At 45.9% G+C, this 22,121-nt stretch overlaps 1 long non-coding RNA gene across 2 annotated transcripts in view; it reads right to left on the bottom strand.

Annotated features, from left to right (window-relative positions):
* LOC112548513 overlaps positions 1 to 3,061 on the bottom strand; it is a 5,910-nt gene extending 2,849 nt beyond the window's left edge. The window contains exon 1 of one of the 2 annotated variants that reach the window (XR_003092230.1): positions 2,811 to 3,061. This is a non-coding gene — a long non-coding RNA (uncharacterized LOC112548513). The remainder of the gene's footprint in view (positions 1 to 2,810) is intronic. The other variant, XR_003092231.1, reaches the window with a different exon arrangement.
* Positions 3,062 to 22,121: the final 19,060 nt, after the last annotated feature.

The raw sequence follows: 22,121 nt of genomic DNA, 5'->3' as shown, positions 1-22,121 counted from the left end.
AGGGAGACAAAGTTGTAGCTTTTCTTTAGATGCCTTATGGCCTTTTAGGGCAAGAGAGGTGAGGAGAGTTAAAGAATCAGCTTTACAGGCATTAAGGGAGGTAGATGCCAAGAGCAGATCATCAACGTACTGCACAAGCACAGAATTTTCTTTAATTATTATGTCATCTAAATCCTTCTTCAGAATTTGAGGAAAAAGAGAAGGGGATTCAGTATAGCCTTGGGGCAATCAAGTTCAGGTATACTGAAGTCTCTGATAGGTGAATGCAAAGAGAAACCGGCTATCAGGGTGTATTGGATAGAGAAAAATGCAGAACACAAGTCAACAACAGTAAAATAACAGGCATTAGGAGGAATACAGGACAAGATAGTGGCTGGATTTGGTACAACAGGAAAACTAGGTAAAACTGCAGAAGTTACTGCACGGAGGTCTTGTACAAAGCAATAGGTATTCTTTCCAGGAAGGATAGGCATATTACAAGGGCTCTTAGTTGGAACAATGATACCTTGCTTCAAAAGGGCCGTTATAACAGGATGCATCCCTTCTTTGGTTTCTGGGCATAAAGGGTATTGAGCAACTTTATGTAATAGTTTAGCTGGGTTTAATCTAATTTTTACAGGCTGGGCAGTATGTATTTACCCTACTTCATTAGGATGTTGGGACCAGAGAAATGGAGGGACAGCCTTTATTATTTCCTTTTGTAACATAGAAAAATTAGGGGACTCAGGCTTAGGAGGTGAGCTAGTTAGGGTAGCATGTACAGCAATTTCATTAACACAGGGAACATCTAAATAAACACCATTAGCAGAACCATAAATAGTACAGCCGAGTTTACAAAGCAAATCTCTGCCTAACAGATTAATGGGAGAACAAGGACTGAGGAGAAAAGCATGTTGATCAGAAACAGGGCCAAGAGAAAAACGTAAGGCTTGGGGAACAGGATGAGGAACTATCCGATTTGAAATTCCTACAGCGTTTACCACAGCAGAGGAGAGGGGAGTTGTAGAAAATTCTTAAGCTCAGAGAGTAGAGAGACTTGCGCCAGTATTTACTAAACATTTTGTAGGAGTGCCAGTTATTAAACAGGAAACAAAAGGATCCTCTTGATTAAGTGAGAGAAGCGGGGCTGTGATCATGTTATCATTCCTCAGGCTGTCCTAACAGGAGACTCCTTGATTCGGGGCAGATAATTGAGTGAGAGGAGGTGGTGGCTGGTCAAACGTCATCCCTGGCTGGCCCGGCCAATGAGGACATTGAGCCTTCCAGTGTCCTGGTTAGCCACAATAATAACTGTCATTATTTTGGACTGAAATTGTCCTCATCCCATCCCACGACCACGTCCCCTGCCTCTGAATGGTCCTTGATGGAAACCTCAGCTTCTACCTCTGCCTAAGGTCTGTATTTGTAAAGACATTAGCTTAGTTTCCGTTAATTCCTTTTTCTTTTCTTGGCAGGCTGTACAATGATTAGCAATCGTGACTAGTTCTGTAAGCAACTTGGTTTGCCAACCTACAGCAATTATACGCAGCTGTTCCTGGACTTTAGAAAGAAATCCTTGGACAAAAGCGGCGGCAACTGCTTCTGGGGCAGTTTCAGCTGCATCTTAAATGCCAGAATGTCTTTCAAATACGAGTTTCAAGCAATCCATATAGTCTGCTGGAGATTCTCCTTTATTTCGTTTACAGTTATTTATTTTGGCCCAGTCAGTTTTCCTGATGGGGTGGGCTGATTCCACAGGAAGAATCTATTTGGTTACTTTGAACTTCCTCCGGTCCAGATTGTGCCTGGGAGTGGTATGGGGGTTAAATCAATTGTGTCTAAAAAAAAAAATCAATTATGTCTTCTACAGATTCATTCTCAGTCAATTGTGGATAAAGTTGTGTTGGTGCTGTTGATGGGGGATCCCCTATTGGTGCATTTTTCTGTTTAATTCCTTTATCTGAGATTTTAGTTTTTCTTGGGAGTCCTTAGGCTTCGATCTTGACATTCTTGATGTCTTTTGGAAGCTTCTGCATACTAATCAAAAAATGTCCCCCACTGAGTCTGTGGTGTTTTACTGCCTCTTGACTCAAGGGCTCCGCAGAGATGAATGATTTTACTTAAATCAAATGTTCCCTCCAGGGGAAACTGCAAGCTAGAATCATCTCTGGTATACCAATTCCATTTGTCTAGAAACTTACAACTTTTATGGCCATAGTGTGTGTACATGTACTATGCTGGAGTCCCTTTTGGTGGAGCCGGTATGTCTTTAGACCCTCCACTCCTCATGTCTTTAAGCTCAATTCACGCAGGTCTTTCACACAGGAGAGGCTTATTGAGGGTGTCCAGTCAGGTTGTGAGATTTGCTAGCGGCACAGAAATGCTGTGGCTTATATCCATAGCACCAGCATACAATGCAGTTACTCACTGTTAGACATGGCTCATTCATGAGAGCGGGGGTAGGGAAAATTCTCCACACAACCCTGATCTCCTTCAGTCTAAGAGTTTCCACCTTGCACCCTTGCTTTCGAAGACCACACAGAACAAGTCTGGCGTCCTTGGGGCGGCTGCACAAGGTTTCCACTCCTAGCTTCAGAAAGACCTCATAGTTCTTTACAGAACTTAACTCAATTCACACAGGGAAACACATTCACTGACAACAGCAACACAGTTTCAAACTGTTTTCTCCTCACAGTTCCTACTTACACAGTAGGTCTGACAATTCTGGCAGCAAAAGGGTCGGATAGGGTAAGCCTCAAGCAGCAAACAGGAAGACACACAGGCAGTCTCTCACCAAAAAGCCCCAATAGAGATTTCAAAAGGTCTCTTACCTTAGTTTGGCACCGGGGCATCAGTGAAGAGATGGTCTGTATCTCAACCGATCACTCCGGGCGTCCCTATCTGAGTCACGGCACCAAATTGTGGAAGAAATCAAACTTCACGTTGTGGTTGTATCAGAATTGACACAGCCATCTTAGTTTATTTAGAGCTATACAAGTGATCACAAGGAGGGTTCTCAAAGGAACTCTGAACTTTATAAGTTCACAAGTGTATTTATACTTTAGACAGTGAGAAAAGATGCATGGTTCAGACAGCGCAACCTTAAAGAAACAGGAAGAAGTTGATCATTCGTTTGTCACACGTAGGCAGTTTACTTATTTGGCAAACACATTGTGTTTTGGGAACAGTTATCAGTTTCTGGTTCCCAGAAAGGGGGAAGTTAACATCTGCACACAGAGATTAATGTATTAAGACAAAACAAGGCATGAAGGTTTTTCCTCATCTTAGAGCATTTTAAAACACATAGCATCAGCATCTTTTTCTCTTCTCTTTCTCTCTCTTTGTCTCTCCTCTTAGTCAAGTAAGAGACCTGGTTAAACTTATTTCCACACTGTGCTTTATAAAGTTCTCAGGGATCCTTCTGAATTAAGTGGAATATAAATGTCCATCATCATTATTATTATTGGTTAAGAGTCAGGGCCTGTTTCTAAAATTGGACTGTACCTATTTATGTCCTTGTACAGTTCAGCCTTGGCTGCATCCAAAGAACATTTGTATTGCATTGAAATTCTCTAAAAAGTATTAACCCTGAATATGGTAAAAACAGATATTAATGATGACTTACTAGCACTTATTTTTGATGGAAATAATCATCTAAAATATTTCCCCTGCATTTTCTCTTATTGAATTTGAATGGGAGACTTACGGAGCTTATCCTTTTGAGGGAGGATGGTATGATTACAAGCCATTACTAGTCTTTACTTCTGTAGATTTCTTTTGGTTGCTTTATTGCTGTTACATAGGAGGCTTGGCCCCTCAAAGCCTTGTTTAATGGTTCACTCCTTTACTTGCTAATTGTTACTGTCTTTGAGAAATCACTTTTCCACAAATAACTATAGCATTGCTTTGATTCTATAATACATTTACTAATAAATATTGTGGTCATGCTGAGAGGCCAGGGCCCTACTGAACTAAGGATGTATAAATATAAAGCACACCAGACAGTTTTTAGACTATAAGAAGCATGAAGTTATGCTACTATCATAGGAAATGCATTCTCAAACTTGTGTTAATGAGGCACTAAGGTTGCAAGATCAAGTTGTTAAAAATGAAGTTTCAAGAGTTCATTTACTCTGGGCACCTTATTGTTATAATTGCCTTAGTTTGTCCTCATTCAGCTTGCAAATTGCTTTCAGACACCCATTTGACTCACAGATTATATAGCCCTCTGGCTTTACTACTTTACACAGCCAGCATATCCTAGGCAAAGTTCTTCACTGGCCTAGCTCTTCTGCAATAAACAGTACTCTGAGGAGTGGAAAATTTGACCCAAAACATTCGGATTGCCATCTCTGCTCAGGTGAAGACTAGAAATAGAACCGTATCATAGAATCATAGAAAATTAGGGTTGGAAGGGACCTCAGGAGGTCATTTAGTCCAATCCCCTGCTCAAAACAGGACAATCCAACTATATCATCCCAGCCAAGTCTTTATCTAGCCAGGTCTTAAAACCTTCAAGGATGAAGATTTCACAACCTCTCTAGGTAGCCAGCTCAAGTGCTTTATCAGTGAGAAAGGTTCTCCTAATGTAACTTGGGTGGCAGCCCAATAGTTGCCACCTCTGCCCAAATATCAGAGATGGTAAAGTGAGAGTGGGGCAGAGCTTCCGGCCAGCACCAATTTACTTTTCAGCCGGTCCCTGCTCCCTACAGAGCAGCCCATGGTCCCAAAAAGGTCTAACACTTAACTGATTTAACTATTTATATTTTATTTACAAAACAAGAATAATAGGAAAGGTTATTTGCAAGTGAACTTAAATGGCAAAACAAACCAGGATGCACTTGTCAACCCGTGACTCAAGAACCACAGGTAGGTTAACTGGCAGCTTTCAGCCACTACTGAGATGCTACAGCAAGGAAGCAGGGTGCTCATTTCCTGCAGCTCCAACAGGCTTCCCAATAAGCGACAGACTGCAACAGTGTAAGCTCTTCTGGTTTGCAGCAATCAAATTGTATCAAACCCCAACCCCCAAAACAGGCTGAAGGGTGACCCTCTGTGGTAACCAAAAAGGCAAGCAACAAGCAACAGAGTAGGCTCCTGCAGCAATTGGCATGACCCAAGCACAAAGCTCAGGGACTCCATCCAATGACAATCAGCTGCAGAATAAGGGACAGGACCAAGTCCCCTCTGGGGCAGTCAGTGGCAGAGGGTCAGCAGCACAAGCAGATCCCAGGGGTTGCTACTCTAAACCCCTGCTCCAGTTGAGTGGCCGGGTGCCCCACACAATTCACCAATCCTGCTCGGAGTGCCATCCTGCGCCCTGAGCTCCCAGGGACTCTCATCCTGGCGCTGTGCCACTCCTAAGGATCCCAATGCCCTGCCTGCTGCTGTCCCACTTCCCCAGGGAAGGTAAGGGGTTTTCTCAACTCAACAGGTCAGCTCCCTGCTCCGGATAAGAATGCCGCCTATGTTCCTGGCCGCTGCTTCTTCTCCACAGTGGAGTGGGGGGCCGACTGCCACCCCTAGCCTCCTGGATGCCCAGCACATCCAGCATACTGCGATGGGGCCTTGGGGCACCAGTTTTCTGCCCCAAGCCCTGGCCACAGCTCCCTTTCTGCTGCAGGGCTGGAGGCATGGCCAACTGCTGCTGCCTTCTTCTCCCAGGGCCTTCGAGGCTCTTCAGAGGGGTCTCTCTGCTGGGTCAGCTCACCCCAGCTCTTCTAAGGTCCCCTGCATGTTCCCTAGAGTCAGTGTCAGCAGCCCCCATATTCCAGTTTGGCTGCTGCTTTTATCCCCTCAGGCAGTGCCTCCCTGGCTTGTAAACCGGCCACCAGGGCTCAGAGTGGCTGGCTCACAACCCTGGCCATCCCCCTTCCATGCAAATGAGGGGATTGAAAGCCCCTTCTTTTATTGGCTTCTCCTTTTCCACAGGGCAGAGCTCTTCTGCTCCACCTTTGGGGTCGTTCAAAGTTCACCGGCACTGTTTCTAGCCCAGGGTAAGTATCTCCAGCCAATCTGGTGAGCCCACATTGGCAGTCTGTTACACTATTATGTAACCAAACTTCCCTTGATTCAACTTGAGAACATTGCTCCTTGTTTTCTTATCTGCCACCAAGGAGAACAGTTTAGTTCCATCTTCTTTGTAACCAGGCCCCAGGTAGTTGAAGGCTACTATTTAATGCTCCTAGTCTTCTCTCCCCCAGACTAAATAAGACCAGTTCCCTCAGCCTCTCTTCATAAATCATGTGCCTCAGCCTTCAAACATTTTTGTTGCCCTCCACTGGACTCTTTCCAATTTATGCACATCCTTTCTGTAGTGGGGTGCCCAAAACTAGACACAGTACTCCTGATGTATTCTCACCAATGCCAAATAAAGGGGGATAATCACTTCCCTCAATCTGCTAGCAGTGCTTCTACTAATGAAGCCCAGTATGCTGTTAGCCTTCATGGCAACAAGGGCACACTGTTCGTTCATATTCAGCTTCTTGTCCACTGTAACCCTCAGGTCCTTTTCTGCAGAATTGCTGCTTAGCCAATCAGTCCCCAGCCTGTAGGGGTGCATGGGATTATTCCTGTCCTAAGAGCAAGACTTTGCATTTGTCCTTATTGAACCTCATGAGATTTCTTTTGGTCCACCCTCCCAACAATTTGTCTAGGTCTCTCTGAATCCTAGCCCTACCCTCCACTATATCTACTGCTCCCCCCAGCTTGGTGTCATCTGCAAACTTGATACGGGTATACTCCATCCTATCTTCCAGGTCATTGATGAACATATTGAACAAAGGTGGCCCCAGGACCAACCCCTGGGGCACTCCATTTGATACTAGCTGCCAACTAGAAATCAAACCATTGACTACTACCCTTTGAGTCTGATAGTTTAGCCAGTTTTCTGTCCCCCTTACAATCCATTAATATAAACTGTACTTCCTTAGCTTGCTGATGACAGTGTTGTAGGAGACTGTATCAAAAGTTTGCTAAAGTCAAAGTATATTGCAGCCACTGCTTTCCCCACATCTGCCAAGCCAATCATCTCATCATAGGAGGTAATCAGGTTGGTGAAGCATGACTTGCCTTTGATGAATCTATGCTGACTGTTCCTGATCACTTTCTTCCTCTCCAAGTCCTGAGAAATGGATTCCTTGAGGCCCTGCTCCATTTTTCCAAGGACTGAGGTGAGACTAACTGGTTTGTAGTTCCCTGGATCCTCCTCCTTTCTCTTCTTAAAGCTAGGTACTATATTTTCCCATCTAGGATCTCTCCCAGTCACCATGAGTTTTCAAAGATGATGGCCTTAGGCTCTACAATCACATTGGCCAACTCCCTCAGTACACTCATGTGTGTTGTGTCCAGCCACATAAGACTTGCACACATACAATTTTTCTAAATAATTTCTAACCTGTTCTTTGCTGGCTGTTCATCTCCTTCCCAAGCTGTCCTGCCAGGTATAATAGTATGGGAGCAGACCTTGCCAGTGAAGACTGAGGTGAAAAAGGCATTGAGTATTTCAGTCCTTTTCATGTCATCTAACACTAGGTTGCCTCCTCCATTCAGTAAGGGACACACACTTTTCCTGATTTTCCTCTTGTTGCTGACATACTTGTAGAAACTCTTCTTGTTACCCTTCATGCCCCTTGCTAGATGCATCTCCAGTTGTGCTTTGGCCTTCTTGATTTCATCCTTGCATGCTCAAACAACACTCTTATACTCCTCCCTAGTCATTGGTCCAAGTTTCCACTACTTTTTGTGTTTTAGCTCACTGAAGAGTACCCTGATAAGCCCAGATGTGTTGATGTGGACTAGGACTGGGCTGTTTAGGAAGTTGACAATGTTGACTTTTTGCTTATTCTCTTCAGGATTAAAACAAACAGCTTCAGGATGGAAAACCACTGTATGGAAAGCTAATTGCTTGAGCAAAGACGATGAGATCCCACTTTTATGCTTTTCTAGGGTAGTCAGTGTGCAAAGACTCATTAGTGGGTCTCAATCACTTGAAGCTTTAGCAGGTCTGAATGGCACTCCTGGCACTTCATGAAAATCACTCTAATCTCCAAGGTAAAATAGACAGTGCATGTTAAAAATCTGTCATCTTCCTTTCAACCCTCATTTTTTTTATATTCACTCAACTCCTTTCTTTTTCCATGTGATTTAACAAGGAATGACCTGCAAAGTGCCAAGAGATGGCAGCAAAATTTCCTGATTGAAGATGTTCAGTGATTATATGGTTTTGTAAGGTGTAGATGTTAATGCTTTCAAGACGTAGCCTAAGATGGGGGAGAGGGGGAATTTGATTAGTTGACTCAAGGCAGAGGATGTTTTGGTCAGGTCCCACACTTCCCTTTTAACTTTAGAGAAGAATGTTAAACAACTTGCTTAGAGTCTCAGCCAGAATAAATTGTCACAGTTTCAGTGAAGTCAGTGGAGCACAATGGATGGTGGAGTAGTTTTTTTTAAGTGATTTTAACAGGGCAATAACAATGGAGTGAGACTTAAGTTTTGCTGTTTAGTCATGCAGAAGGCAAGGGACAGCATAGAATCTTTCAGAATCCTTCGTAGTCTAAATTTTAGGAGTGACTGTCCTAGACTGTCCTAGAGAAAAAATATTCTTCTCATCTATCTTGTCATTCTTGTTTGATTGATTGAAAGATTCAGGAAAGTGAGATTTTGCATATATCTTGAGGTAAAGGTGCTTTACAATCTTTTTTTTGGGGGGGGGGGAAGAATCCTCCCTTTTTTCTAACTTGAATTCTCTGAAGGGTTATTTTTGCACATCACTGCAAGAATTTTAGCTGAGTAATGGAAACCTGGACTTGTTCTCCTATTGAATTTTCATTTTTTTTTCATAGATATACATATATTTGAAAGACTCTTGGATGCCAGTGACATCAGGCTTTAGTTTCAGCTTGGAAGAACAAGGCCTACTTTGTATAGTCAAAGTCTTTGTTAGGAATGTTAGGAAAAAATAATAACATTATACAACTGCCTAGAACGCTAAAAGGGGAAATAATCAGGTGGAGGTGTTGATTTAAAAATGAGGTATGACTACATGAACGCACTGAATGCTGAAGAGATATACATGTGAAGTTATGCTTGATATGGCAGAATTTGAAAACTTGTGAAGAGTGAGCAGTTTACATGAGGATATATAAAACTGACTGGCTTATCTGATTTTTATACCTTCAGAGTGGCTGTGTCTCATGTTAATTTTAGGAAGGATGAAAACTGCTATCCAATATAGAAAACCGATTAGGAGTTATTGATTTAACTGACAATATTTAATGAACCACTTTGGGGGGGGAAATTGGAAACAAGCAATTAAATTGACTGAAATAATTCAATGCATTATTCTGCTAAAGTAAATGTAAACGTCATGCCAAATTGTCAAACAAGACGGCTGGAGTCAGTGCACATCTAAAATATACAGGGAATCTGTTTCTTCAGAGCCTTCAAATTCACATATGCCCTCAAATGCTACAATTATCTATTGATGTAGAAGACTAGTTTGATAATTCTGCAAATGAAACATTTATGTGTTATTAGTTTTTGTCCATTTTGATTTACCTGGATGACAATGAGATGGTAAGAACTTAGTGAAAATTCACTGAAAATCCTGTTAAGTAAAGACAGCTCATATGTTTTACAAATCAGTATTTTCTCCTGTTATGGTTTTAAATTAGGGGAAAAAAAATCAGGTCACAAACAGTTAATTTTTCTACAATTTCCACAGAAAATATTAATGATTTTTAGTGTTTATTGTTTTAGTACTGAAATAGCTGCTCTCTCATTCATTCTCTATGACTTAATTGCCTTGTAATATAGATTGGATTACTTTTAAAAATATTTTTTCCCACTTCTTGCTCAGTGAAGTAAAGCTTTGGTGTGAAACTATGAAAAAGTATTACATGGTAATTACACTCAGAATGATCCACTTTGTAGAACACTGTTAATTGCAAACACCTTGAAATTTGCAGGTCATCAGGTACTGCTATACTTTTGATGTTACTGGCACATGTGTCTTCAAAAGTGTTTTCCTCTAAAAATAAGACGATTCCTTTTGACCCAGTATGGAGTTTCCTTGACAATGGGAACTGCTTTTGTATTGTCTCCATGGATATAAAATAAGACAAAAAGAAGTAACACTTGGGCAATAACTAGCGTTTGGAGCAGGCAGTAAACCCTTAGTGACTGTATGGGAATAAACAAAAGACAAGGCACATCATAAATGTTGATTTGATAGAAAAGGTTTAAAACAGTCCCATATCCTTGGACCAGTCCTTTGGACCGATACTCTTTAATGTCTTCATCAGCGACTTGGACGAGGGACTGAAATGTACTCTGTCCAAGTTTGCGGACGACACAAAGCTATGGGGAGAAGTGGACATGCCGGACGGCAGGGAACAGCTGCAAGCAGACCTGGACAGGTTGGACAAGTGGGCAGAAAACAACAGAATGCAGTTCACCAAGGAGAAAGGCAAAGTGCTGCACCTAGGGAGGAAAAATATCCAGCATACCTACAGCCTAGGGAATGACCTGCTGGGTGGCACGGAAGTGGAAAGGGATCTTGGAGTCCTAGTGGACTCCAAGATGAACATGAGTCGGCAGTGTGACGAAGCCATCAAAAAAGCCAATGGCACTTTATCGTGCATCAGCAGATGCATGACGAATAGATCCAAGGAGGTGATACTTCCCCTCTATCGGGCGCTGGTCAGACCGCAGTTGGAGTACTGCGTGCAATTCTGGGCGCTGCAGTTCAAGAGGGATGCGGATAACCTGGAGAGGGTCCAGAGAAGGGCCACTCGTATGGTTAAGGGCCTGCAGACCAAGCCCTACAAGGAGAGACTAGAGAAACTGGACCTTTTCAGCCTCCACAAGAGAAGGTTGAGAGGCGACATGTGGCTGCCTATAAGTTCATCACGGGGGCACAGAAGGGAATTGGTGAGTTTTTATTCACCAAAGCGCCCCTGGGGGTTACAAGAAATAATGGCCACAAGCTAGCAGAGAGCAGATTTAGATTGGACATTAGGAAGAACTTCTTCACAGTTAGAGTGGCCAAGGTCTGGAATGGGCTCCCAAGGGAGGTGGTGCTCTCCCCTACCCTGGGGGTCTTCAAGAGGAGATTAGATAAGCATCTAGCTGGGGTCATCTAGACCCAGCATCTAGATCCTGCCTATGCAGGGGGTCGGACTCAATGATCTATTGAGGTCCCTTCCGACCCTAACATCTATGAATCTATGAATCCTGGTGGGTTTTTGCAATAAATATCAATTGCAGCTTGAGTGTGGCTTCCCACCTGACACTGTTTTATTATTCCCTCAGAGAGACAGAGTATCTTGATGATAGGAAAAGGATATTGGGAACAAGAATCACTGATGACAGGTTTAGTTTAGGCTGCTTTAGAAATATTGCCCTATTTACTTCCTTTTCAAAAAGAAACCCACACCTCAGCCCCAGTGACAGAACTATTAAGAATTGGCATATGAGGATAATGTAGTAATAGGGAGAAACCGGAGGGAAAGTGTGTCTGGGTGCATACACAGAGATGCATCTCAATCAGCCTGGAGGACATGCTGTGATTTTTGTAGAAAGCTATGACAGGAAATCAATGCGCTTTGAGAAGTGTCCACTGTGAGGCAACAGCACTTTTTTCACTCCTGTTTCTTTCCTTCTAAATGAACTGATCTACATGATTTAATACTTGAGGTATTTTACTCTATTTATCTGAAGATTGAAGGGACAGGTACATATATATTATCTCTCCCTCCAATCTTCAGATAAATAGAGTTAAATATATATATATATCCACAGCCAGGATAATGGGTAGAGGCATAGGTAAGTCAAGGGGATGTAAGGCTGCTTCTTGCATGGATGCTCTGACTCCATCCATACAGACCATTTCATCCATCATCCTGCAGTAGCCTTTGATGAGTAGTTCTGCAGCCTACACACTTCTGACTGAGCTCTGCTCTGCTCTAATGGTACCTTAATAGAGTGCTTCCTTCAATGGCATAGTTCATGAAGCATGTACCAGACGGGCTTAATCATATAAGCCTTTGGTAGTGGCTGAAATTTTTTGTTAGGGTGTAGCCAAACAGTCCCATATTATTTAATTTATACATGCATTGATCATGTTTTTGCAGAGCTTCAAAAGCTCAGAGATGGAAATTCTGACTCCTTCAACATGGTGGCGGGGGGTGCTGTAACTAAATTTTATTGAATATACTTTAGTTAAAGCGCTTCCAATGCCATTTTGAAATGTGGGATGCTGAATACCCAAGATGCTGCAGGCACTTTAGAGAGGCTCTTGGAGCCTCCTTCTCTCCCCTCAACCCCTGGAGAACATATAAAGATCCCCAAAGTGTTGAAAGGACCCTAGATTGCCACAGGTAAAGCAGGTGAATAAGGACATTAGCAACAAACTAGTTCTCATATGCATACACATATACACATATTCAGCCTAGCCTGAATATGTATCAGTCCAGGGGGTTGCAACTTAGTTACCTGTTGCTGAAGACTTAAAAAAAAAATCACACCTGTAGATAATACTATAAAGATTTCATACCAGGAAATATCTAGATCATGGTTGTTTAAAAATATACCAAGGTGCATGTGCACCTTGTGCACAAATGCACACTTACTGAAATAAAGAGATCGATTCCATGTAACATCTCTGTTCAAATGAGGCTAAATAGAAAAGGCCAAAGTAAAAAAGCTGTTAAAATGAGGCTAAAATAAAAAGGTGTCACACACCCTACCAAACCTTGTGTGATGCCATGCAGATTTTCTTGTGTTTGTTGGCCTGACATGGTGTGCATGGTCTTTTTGAAAAGCCTATTATACCATATCCACTTATGCATGGTTTAGTCAAAGAAACTGAGGGATGCATAAAAGGAAGTAGGCGTAACTGCTAATTTTCAATTACAGACAGAAGGGGCCTTCCAAGGGACAGTTTGAAGTTGGCCTGCCCACCTGTTTCTGGGCTAACTGCCCACCTATGTCTTCTGCCATGCCTTGATGGAAAATGATTTAGATGTTAATTAGGTAGAAGGCTTCCCATTTTGAACCCCTAATGTTCAGGGGAATATCCACAGCTCTGTTCCACCCCTACACTGCAGCCCAAGCCTCACAGATAGCATCTCAGGCAGCTAGACTCAGCTGGACCCTTCGCCCGTTAGCTGTGGTTCCCTCTCTGGGACCTTTGGTTCTCCCTTAGGCCCTGGCCCCATCTCAGGCCAGTCAGGACCCCTAGCCTCTTTGCTCTGTGGGTGTTCCTTGGGGCTGTCCCCTGGCCTTTTTGACCTCTCTTGGGTCCTGGCTACAGCATGGTTCAGTCGGGTACCTCGGGTCAGGTCTAAGCTGGTTGCCTGATTTTACCCTCACATCTCAACTGGAACAACTGAGCCACAGGTCTCTCCAAATTCTACCAGGTTATTAGGCATCCCTGACCCACCTTTCACCGGGGAGGTACCTGGCTTGACATTTCATGGGGCTGCTGCACCACCAGCAGTCCCACTAGGCCTCCCTTCCCTGGCAGGATGCAGTTTTAGGTCTGCCCAGGACCTGGAGTCTCCTCCATCCCCATAGCCCCAGGCCATAAACCTCCAAGCTGCTCCTGAGCCTCAACTCCACCAGCTGATGTCTCTCTCACACCTGCTAGCAGCAAACTGCTGCTTCACCCTATGTATAGCTTGCTCTCTAAATTGGCTGCTGCAATCAAGCACCTGGCTACTGCCTGCTCTGGCCTTTAAAGTGGCAGGCACCAACAGTGCCCTGCTAGAGGGCCACTAGTGGGATGGGTGCCCAAATTATTGTCTGCTTGTAGTGGGAAAAAAAACAACTGCATAATAACAAAGTTAGCCAGGTCCAACCACTCATGTAGGTTCCTAGCTGGGATACAGGACCTCCACATAACCCAGGAGGTGCATAGTCCCACCAGGGGAAATGCCTTGCTGGATTTGGTCCTTGCCCCTGGTGAGGGGTCTGCGGGTACTAGACCACCTTGGCAACAGTGATCATTGCCTGCTGGAATTTACTATCCAGCACAGGGTGGCGAAAGCAAGCAGTAAGGCTACAGTCCTTGGCTTCAAGAGGGCCAACTTCAATGAGCTAAGAAGATTGCTAGGAGAGGTATTGGGGTCTTGGAGGTTCAATGAGATGGGAGTCCAAGATGAGTGGTTGTTCCTCAAGGAAACGATCCTCTGAGCTCAAAAGGAGTCAGTCTCAATGCGAACCAAGGGGGACAGGAGTGCTAAAAAGGAGGAGATGATCGTCCAAGCTCAAAGGGAGTCAGTCCCAATGCACATCAAGGAGGGCAGGAGTACTAAGAAGCCCCCATGACTCGGCAAAGGCATCCAGGGATGCCTGAGGGCAAAAAAGGAGGCGTACAAACAGTGGAAGCAAGGGGCTATCATCAAGGAGGATTACACCTCCATTGCTCGGGACTGCAGGGAGGCTGTTAGGAAGGCCAAGGCAGAGAATGAGCTAGGTCTAGCAACCAGAATTAAGGATAATAAAAAGTCATTTTTCAAATATATAGGAAGTAAGAAGGCAGCACCGGGTAATGTGAGGCCCCTACAGGATAGGCTTGGCAATCTGGTGATTGCAGCAAATGAAAAAGCTGACCTCTTTAACAAATTATTTGCCTCCATATTCCTGAACATGGACATTTCCCCCACTAGGATTATGGATGGATACAGGGGAGGCACCACCATGCCTAGGCTTAGGGATGACCTAGTCAGGGAACTTTTGGAGGGGCTGGACGTGTTTAAATCAGCAGGTCCAGATGCTCCTCACCTGCAGGTGCTGAGGGAATTGGTGGGGGTCATAATGGGGCCCCTGGAATGGCTTTATGAGCACTTGTGGGATTCTGTCCAGGTACCAGAGGACTGTAAAAGGGCCAATGTCGTCCCCATTTACAAGAAGGGGAGAAAGGAGGACCCCAGCAGTTATAGGCCAATCAATCTTACCTCAGTGCTTGGGAAGACCTTTGAGAAAATTATCAAGGAACACATCTGCAAGGGCCCAGCAGGGGAGGTAATGCTCAGAGGCAAACAAAATGGTTTCACTGAGGGAAGATCCTGCCTGACTAACCTGGTTTCCTTTTATGATCAGGTCACAAAGTCCCTGGACAAGGGCATCGAGGAGGATGTCATCTTCCTGGACTTTAAGAAGGCTTTTGACACTGTTTCTCACCACATTGTCTTTAAAAAAACTAGGTGACTGTGGGATTGATGACTACACAGTCAGATGGGTGGCAAATTGGCTAGATGGTCACACCCAGAGAGTGGTGATGGATGGGTCATTTTTGACCTGGAGGGATGTGGGCAGTGGAGTCCCCCAGGGCTTGGTCCTGGGGCCTGTACTGTTCAACATCTTTATCAGTGATCTGGATGTGGGTGTGGAAAGCATGCTGTCCAAGTTCACTGATGACACCAAGATGTGGGGAGAGGTGGGCATGCTGGAGGGGAGGGACAGAATCCAGCTATATCATGACAGGTTACAGAGGTGGGAGGATGAGAATAGGATGGAATTCAATGCAGACAAGTACAGGGTACTGCATCCAGGGAGATGGAATAAGCAACACACCTATAGGCTGGGGAACACCCTTCTTATCAGCACAGTAGCAGAAAGGGATCTTGGAGTCATTGTTGACTCCAGGATGAACATGAGCTGCCAATGAGAGGAAGCAGTCAGTTAGACAAGGCTAACCGCACCTTGTCGTGCATCTACAGATGCAATGCAAGCAGGTCCAGGGAGGTGATCCTTCCCAGTTCACCTCCCTGGGTGATCAGCATTGGTCAGGCCACAGTTAGAGCACTGTGTCCAGTTCTGGGTGCTGCACTTCAAGAGTGATATGGCTAGCATTGCGAGGGTGTACAGGAGGGACACTTGCATGGTCAAGAGGTAGTGGGGCAGACCCTATGAAGAGAGGCTAAAGAGCCTGAAACTATTCAGCTTCCACAAGAGAAGGCTGAGAGGGGATCTGGTGGCCATTTACAAACTCACCAGGGGGGACCAGCAGAAATTGGGTGAGGCTCTGTTCCCCCGGGCACCACCAGTTGTTACTAGGAATAACAGCCACAACTTGTTAGAGAGAAGGTGCAGGCTGGACATTGGGAGGCATTACTTTACAGGTTGGGCTGCCAGGCTCTGAAATGGACTCCCAAGGGAGGTGGTGCTCTCTCCTACCTTGGGGGTCTTTAAGAGGAGGCTGGATAGATATTTGGCTGGGGTATTATGACCCCAGCACTCATTTCTGCCTGGGGCAGGGGGTCGGATCTGATGATCTGTTTAGGTCTCTTCCAGCCCTAAGCACTATGAAACTATGAAAGGCATCTGAGTGAAATGGTGTATCTGGGAAATAAATTTCTAGAAGAGCCTGAGATTCAAGAGCAATTGGAACTATGCTGATGGAGAGGGAGCTGGCTTGAAGGTACTTTACGGGCTATCTGTAAGGTGGGCAGGGTCTTTGGATTTTTTCAGGCTTTGGAGGAGTCCAGCTCCCCATTAGTCGGGGATGGCAGTATCTGCAGGAAGGCTAATTTCTGAAAATGCTGGCAAGGACTTTCTGAAGGACTAGATGGTAATCATATAAAAGGGTAAGAAAATGTGTTTGTCTTTTTGGTTTTGTCTGTACACTAATGGAAAGTTTTTCTTATACAATCTTTTTCTCCTATATAATAAATTCATGTGTTGTTTGTCCCTTCACAGATTGCCTATGGTGAAAAGCAATCTTTGGGTGAGTGATATTTCAGGCTAACCCATTCCATGGAAAAGGGGCCCTAACATTTTTTTCACAACCCAATGGGAATCCATGCAGAGCTGGCAGAGTTGCTGTTGCTATGAGGTCCCATATAAGGTCAGTGGAGCTGAAGCTTAAAGGGATAAGGAATTATGCCAGGGCAAACCTTATTCCTTTGGATGGGCAGTGGAGTGAAACTCAGGACTCTGGGGGTACCCCATAGATGGGTTCATAACAGGTAGAATTAAGAGAAGCATGCTATTCTAGGCCTCAGATTCTGTTTTTGTTTTCTAAAATTAGACACAGGGACTAGAATAGTGTTTCTCCTGCCCATATTTCCTTCTGGCTCCTTCCCTAACCCTCCCATCCACAAACCCAGTTTGTTCTTTTTGTTTAACAAATCAAGTGAAATAACTTCAGCTGCTCCTTAAAACAGCATAGGGTTGGCTAGTTAAAGACATCAGCAAATTTATTGTGTGACTTGCCCTGTGCAATGCTTCCCAGCTAATGTATATCACTGTCTAAATTCACCAGTGTGGAGAAGGATGTTCATGAAGGACCCAGAGGGTGCATCCACACATGCAGGCATGTGCCCTTGCAGCAGCTCAAATAGGAGCAGCACAAATGTGAGCCAGGGCTTTTTGCCTGAGTGCACATGCCCAGACATGCACCTTGGTGTGGGGCAAGTTGAACCACTTGGGGCAAAATAATCCTGCCCAGCTCCTCCTGGATCTGCAGCCAGGGGGAGATAAAGCATGGGGCCAGCATCTGTGCTGGCCCCAGCAATATAAAAACATGTCCTGGCAAGCAGCTCAGGGCTACTTGCTCTAGACCTTGGTGTACATGATGCTCGAGAGCGTCAGGCTGCAGCCTCTCCATCTCCACCTCTGGAACCTTCTCCTGAGGTTCTGGATGAACTTTATCCCCCACCTTTTTATTTTTGGATACCCCATCCATGGCCCCACCAAGTCCCAGGATCTCCTGGTCAACTTCCTCCAAGTGAGCCTTGTACAGGAAGGAGGCTCTGGCTGAGAAGGTGCAGGTCAGTGTGTGGGTAGGTGTATGGGATTGGAGGACTGTGAGAGGGGCTGCTCAAGATGTGTGGATACCCTGCCTCCCACAGGGCATAGCCCCTCCCATGCAGCACATGGACTGCCCCCCTCTGCACGGCGCCATCCCCTCCATTGGGCTACAGATCCCCCCTGCAGGGTTCAAGTCTCCCCACATAGCCACATCTCCCCCCCCACCCCTGCAGGGCCCGCAGCTCACCCCCTGCAGAGCCCACAGCTCCCCGCCCCCCACGGTCCCAGACCTGCCCCCACAGGGCTGCAGCTCCCCTATCCCCACAGCAGCAGTGGTCATGGGGCACTCAGGGCCCAATGCTGTCGGAGCTCCCCCATGGTATGGTGCAGCCCTGATTGCCTCAGAGCCAGCACCATCTGTACCACTTGTCATGGGTTTGGCCCAGCCCAGCATGGTGCCGCATGGGGCCATGCATCTTTCTGCAGTGCCAGGCTACTCACATTATCACCTGGGGGCTGGCACTGAAAGTGGGGACCAAGTGCCATGCTGGGCTAGGTCCTGTCTCCACAGAACCAGCCCAGCCCGGCGGCATGCGGGGCCTGGACATGAAGGACCCGGCCTGGCATGACATGCAGTCCCTGTGAGTCGCATCAGCTTCCAGATGACAGCACAAGCAACCCAGCACTGCAGAAATGTGCACAGCTCTGCATGGCAGCTCACCAAGCTGGGCCACACTCGCGCTGTGTGGCACAGGCAGCATTGGCTCTGAGGTGATCAGTGCTGCGCCACACTACAGGGGAGCTCTGACAGCAGCAGGCCCTGAGCACCCCACGGCTACTGCTGCGGGGGGGAGCTGTGGCGACTGCAGGGTACCCATGCCCTCTGACCAGGCCCCCTTTCCTACGCACAACCTCCCACAGTCCCCCCACACAAGCACAGCCCTCCCCTACCCCACAGTCCCTACTTACCCCTGACAGCGCCTGGGTCCTGATTCTTGCCACACTTCTGCTTGTCCCAGCATGCTAAGGATGCATGATCCATGTGGTGGGGCAGCAGAAGAACATAGAGATGCTCTGGCCAGAAACCAGAGTATCTCTTTAAAGGGCTGGCTTCCCAGTTACCTCAGGGCACAGTCTGGGACTGTGCCTTGCCCCACTTTTTTCTCCCAGGGTATTTTTTGATACCTGGATATCCAGGTATCAGATTTTGAGCCTGCACTGCCCTGAGCATGGGGAACATTTTTTTGTTTGCACCTTTTTTATTTGATTACCTTTTGCAGCATCTCAAACTGGTTTGGGATGCTGCAGGAGGCACATGTGTGCTCATCTGGAGGTGCCCAGAGAGAGCAAAGTAAGCTTGTCTCCAGCTTTAATGAATACTTTATAGAAGCAAATAAAATCTCAATGCCAGTTGGTGAACACAGGTAGAATTCACATCCTATGGATGATTTTTAAGCATCATTTTAGCATTTAGCATTTTTACTAATTTTCATTAAGTGTCTGTAATCTGTGAATAATGCTCTTAAGGAGAAGTCTTAACAAATTGCATGGTAAGCTGCAGAGGATGTCTTTGTAGCCTTGTTGAGCAGTGGGGTGTGGGTATAAATAGGTTTATGCGTTTAATGTTTAAACTTCTCTGGACTGCACCTGAGGTTAGAACATCCAGAATAGACCATGCAGCTAAACGGAAGATTACTAGAGTGCAGAAGTGTTATGACCATGTTTCTTTGTCCCTGATCCACTCTCACACCACCCCCATTCTGATGAGGCTAAGAATTACATAGTTTGGGACTGGTTAAAACATCTAGAGATTCCATTTTGCCAGGTGATTCTCCCAGTTGGTCATTCCACATGCTTTGAACTGCCTTGGTAGCAGAAATAGGCACAAGACAGAAAGTTAGATCTGGCCCTATCTGGGTCCTCTTAAGTTAAGCTAGTGTATTATTTTTTCCTTGTCTCTCATACCCAAACTTCCTCCAGTCTGTTGCTATTGAGCTCAAGTGGGTAGAAGGGAGTGAAAGTTTAGGGAATTACAGTGGCAAGAGAAACTTAGTGTGCTGAAAGGTTTCCTCAGAGATACAATCACCACAGGGTGAATCACAGTTCAGGTCAGAGATCCAGCCAAAGCATCCATTAGACCTTCCCCTGTGAAGTGGTGATCTGTGCTTAAATATAAAGAGATGCAATGTAGAATTTTTTTGGCTTAACTGCCATAAAAGCCTGCTTATATGAAGTCCAGGTTCATTAATCTGATGCTCTCCTTCATTTGTTTCCTCAGGATCCTGGACCCAATTGTCTCATTGCTGCCAAGGTTGCCATGCACTTTTACATTCCTCAGTAATTCTTCCCTGTTTTTGAGCACCAGGGTAACAAGAGCATGGCCCCTAGTTGACCTCTCCAACACTTGCACCAGGAAGTTATCCCCAACACTCCCCCAAAATGCCCTGGATTACCTGTGCACTGCTGTATTACCCTCCCAGCAGATGTGAGGGTCACTGAAGCTCCCCATGAGAACCAGGGCCTGTGATTGGGAAACTTCTGCTAACTGTTTTAACAAAGCCTCATCCTCTTCATCTGGTCATCTATAGCAGACACCCACCATGGCATCATCCTTGTTCCTTTCCTCTCAGACCCTAACCCAGAGACTTTCAACAGCTTCATACAGTTCTTTTACACAAAGCATGAGTCCATCCGCCACCTCCCCCGCCATACTCTCCTGCCTCTCCTTCCTGAACAGTTTATACCTATACCTATGCAGTCATGTGTGCTATCCCACCAAGTCTCTGCTATTCTAATCATAGAATAGTTCTGTGAATCTGGAAGGACTTTCAGTTCTTTCTGCTAGTTTCTCAGACTCCATGTGTTCATGTAACTGAGGTAACTATTCAGTTGCCTTACTTTCTCAGGAACAATACGAAGGCCTCCCCTGTTGCCCCCTCCTGCTCATGGTTCCTTCAGGTCACCCACTTCCTCACTTATCTCACGACTTTGGTCTCCATCCCCTGATGAACCTAATTTAAAGTCCTCCTCATTAGGTTAGTGAGCCTGTCTGCAAAGATGCTCTTCACTCTCTTTGTCAGGTGGATCCCATCTTTTCCTAGCAAACCTTCTCAGAACAACATCCCATGGTTGAAAAAGCCAAATCCCTGCTGGCAACACCATATGTATGGCCATGCATTGATCCAAAGGATGTGTCCACTCCTGCCTGGGGCCTTCCCTGTGACCAGAAGGATCGAGGAGAACCTGACATCCAGTCCTCATCACCTTTGCTTCTAGAGCCCTGTAGTCACTTTTGATCTGAGCAGGGTCACCCCTGGCAGTATCATTGGTGCCTACATGGATGAGCAGGATGGGGTGGTAGTCAGAGGACTGGATGAATCCCAGTAATCCTTCTGTGACATCTTGCATCAGAGTTCTGGGGAAGCAGAATACCTCCTGAGACAACAGGTCAGGCCATCAGATGGATGCCTTCAACCCCTCACAGAAGGGAGTCTCCAACTACCACCACCCATTGCGTTCCCTTGGTGGCAGTGGTCTCAAAATTTACAATCTTGATCATGCCTTACCTGGCCTCTTCCACCAATGGAGCATGCTCCTCCTCCTCTGTTGCTAGGGGTCCAAGTCTAGTCTCTAGACAAACTTCTGCAGGTGGAGATGAATACTTCTGCTTGCTGCCAGATAGCACAAGCTTCCAGCGTCCACCTTCTTGGGAGTCATCATCGTTCTTTAGCACTGTCTCTGGCAGTCATTCCACCACAATCCAAAAAGTCTCCTCTAGCATTGAATTAATGAAGTCCTCATGGTGGATGATGCTTTGGCCTTGCCACCTTCTCCTGTAGCTCTCTTGCCTCCTTCCTGAGGGGCATCATGAGGAGGCACTAATCACACTGCGGGCACACCCCCACCAATGTTCCCTCAAAGGAGTAGTGATCTGTGAGTGTGCCGCTTCGGTCCATGAGAACATTGCCTCACTCCGTGAGCACGCTGCCTCAGTCTGGCGTGGGACACTTACTGAAGGGGGATGAGGGCTGGAGGCTGGGTCCGGGGCCTGGCGTGGGCTCTGTCAGCTCTGGGGAACTACTCTGCTCCCCTGCTTCACCTTGGGAAGCAAGGAGGCATGTGGCATCAGGGCTGGAGAGTGGAGCACTTCCCTGGAGCTGGCAGAGCCTGCGGAGCAGTTCCCCAGAGCTGGTGAAGCCCGTGCCAGCCCCCAGCCCCAGCCTCCATCCCTGCCTTGCCTCACCTCGGGGAAGAGCCACTGCCTGCCCCGAGTGAGGCTCTGCTGGCTCTGAGGAACTGTTCCTCAGGCTCCGCTGGCTCTGCCGGAAAGTAGGTTCAGGCTAGACATCAGGAAGCACTACTTCACAGTCAGGGTGGCTAGGATC

The sequence above is a fragment of the Alligator sinensis genome, unplaced genomic scaffold, assembly GCF_000455745.1.
Source record: "Alligator sinensis unplaced genomic scaffold, ASM45574v1 scaffold1169_2, whole genome shotgun sequence".
NCBI lineage: Eukaryota > Metazoa > Chordata > Crocodylia > Alligatoridae > Alligator > Alligator sinensis.
This window is presented reverse-complemented; position numbering and strand designations above follow the sequence as displayed.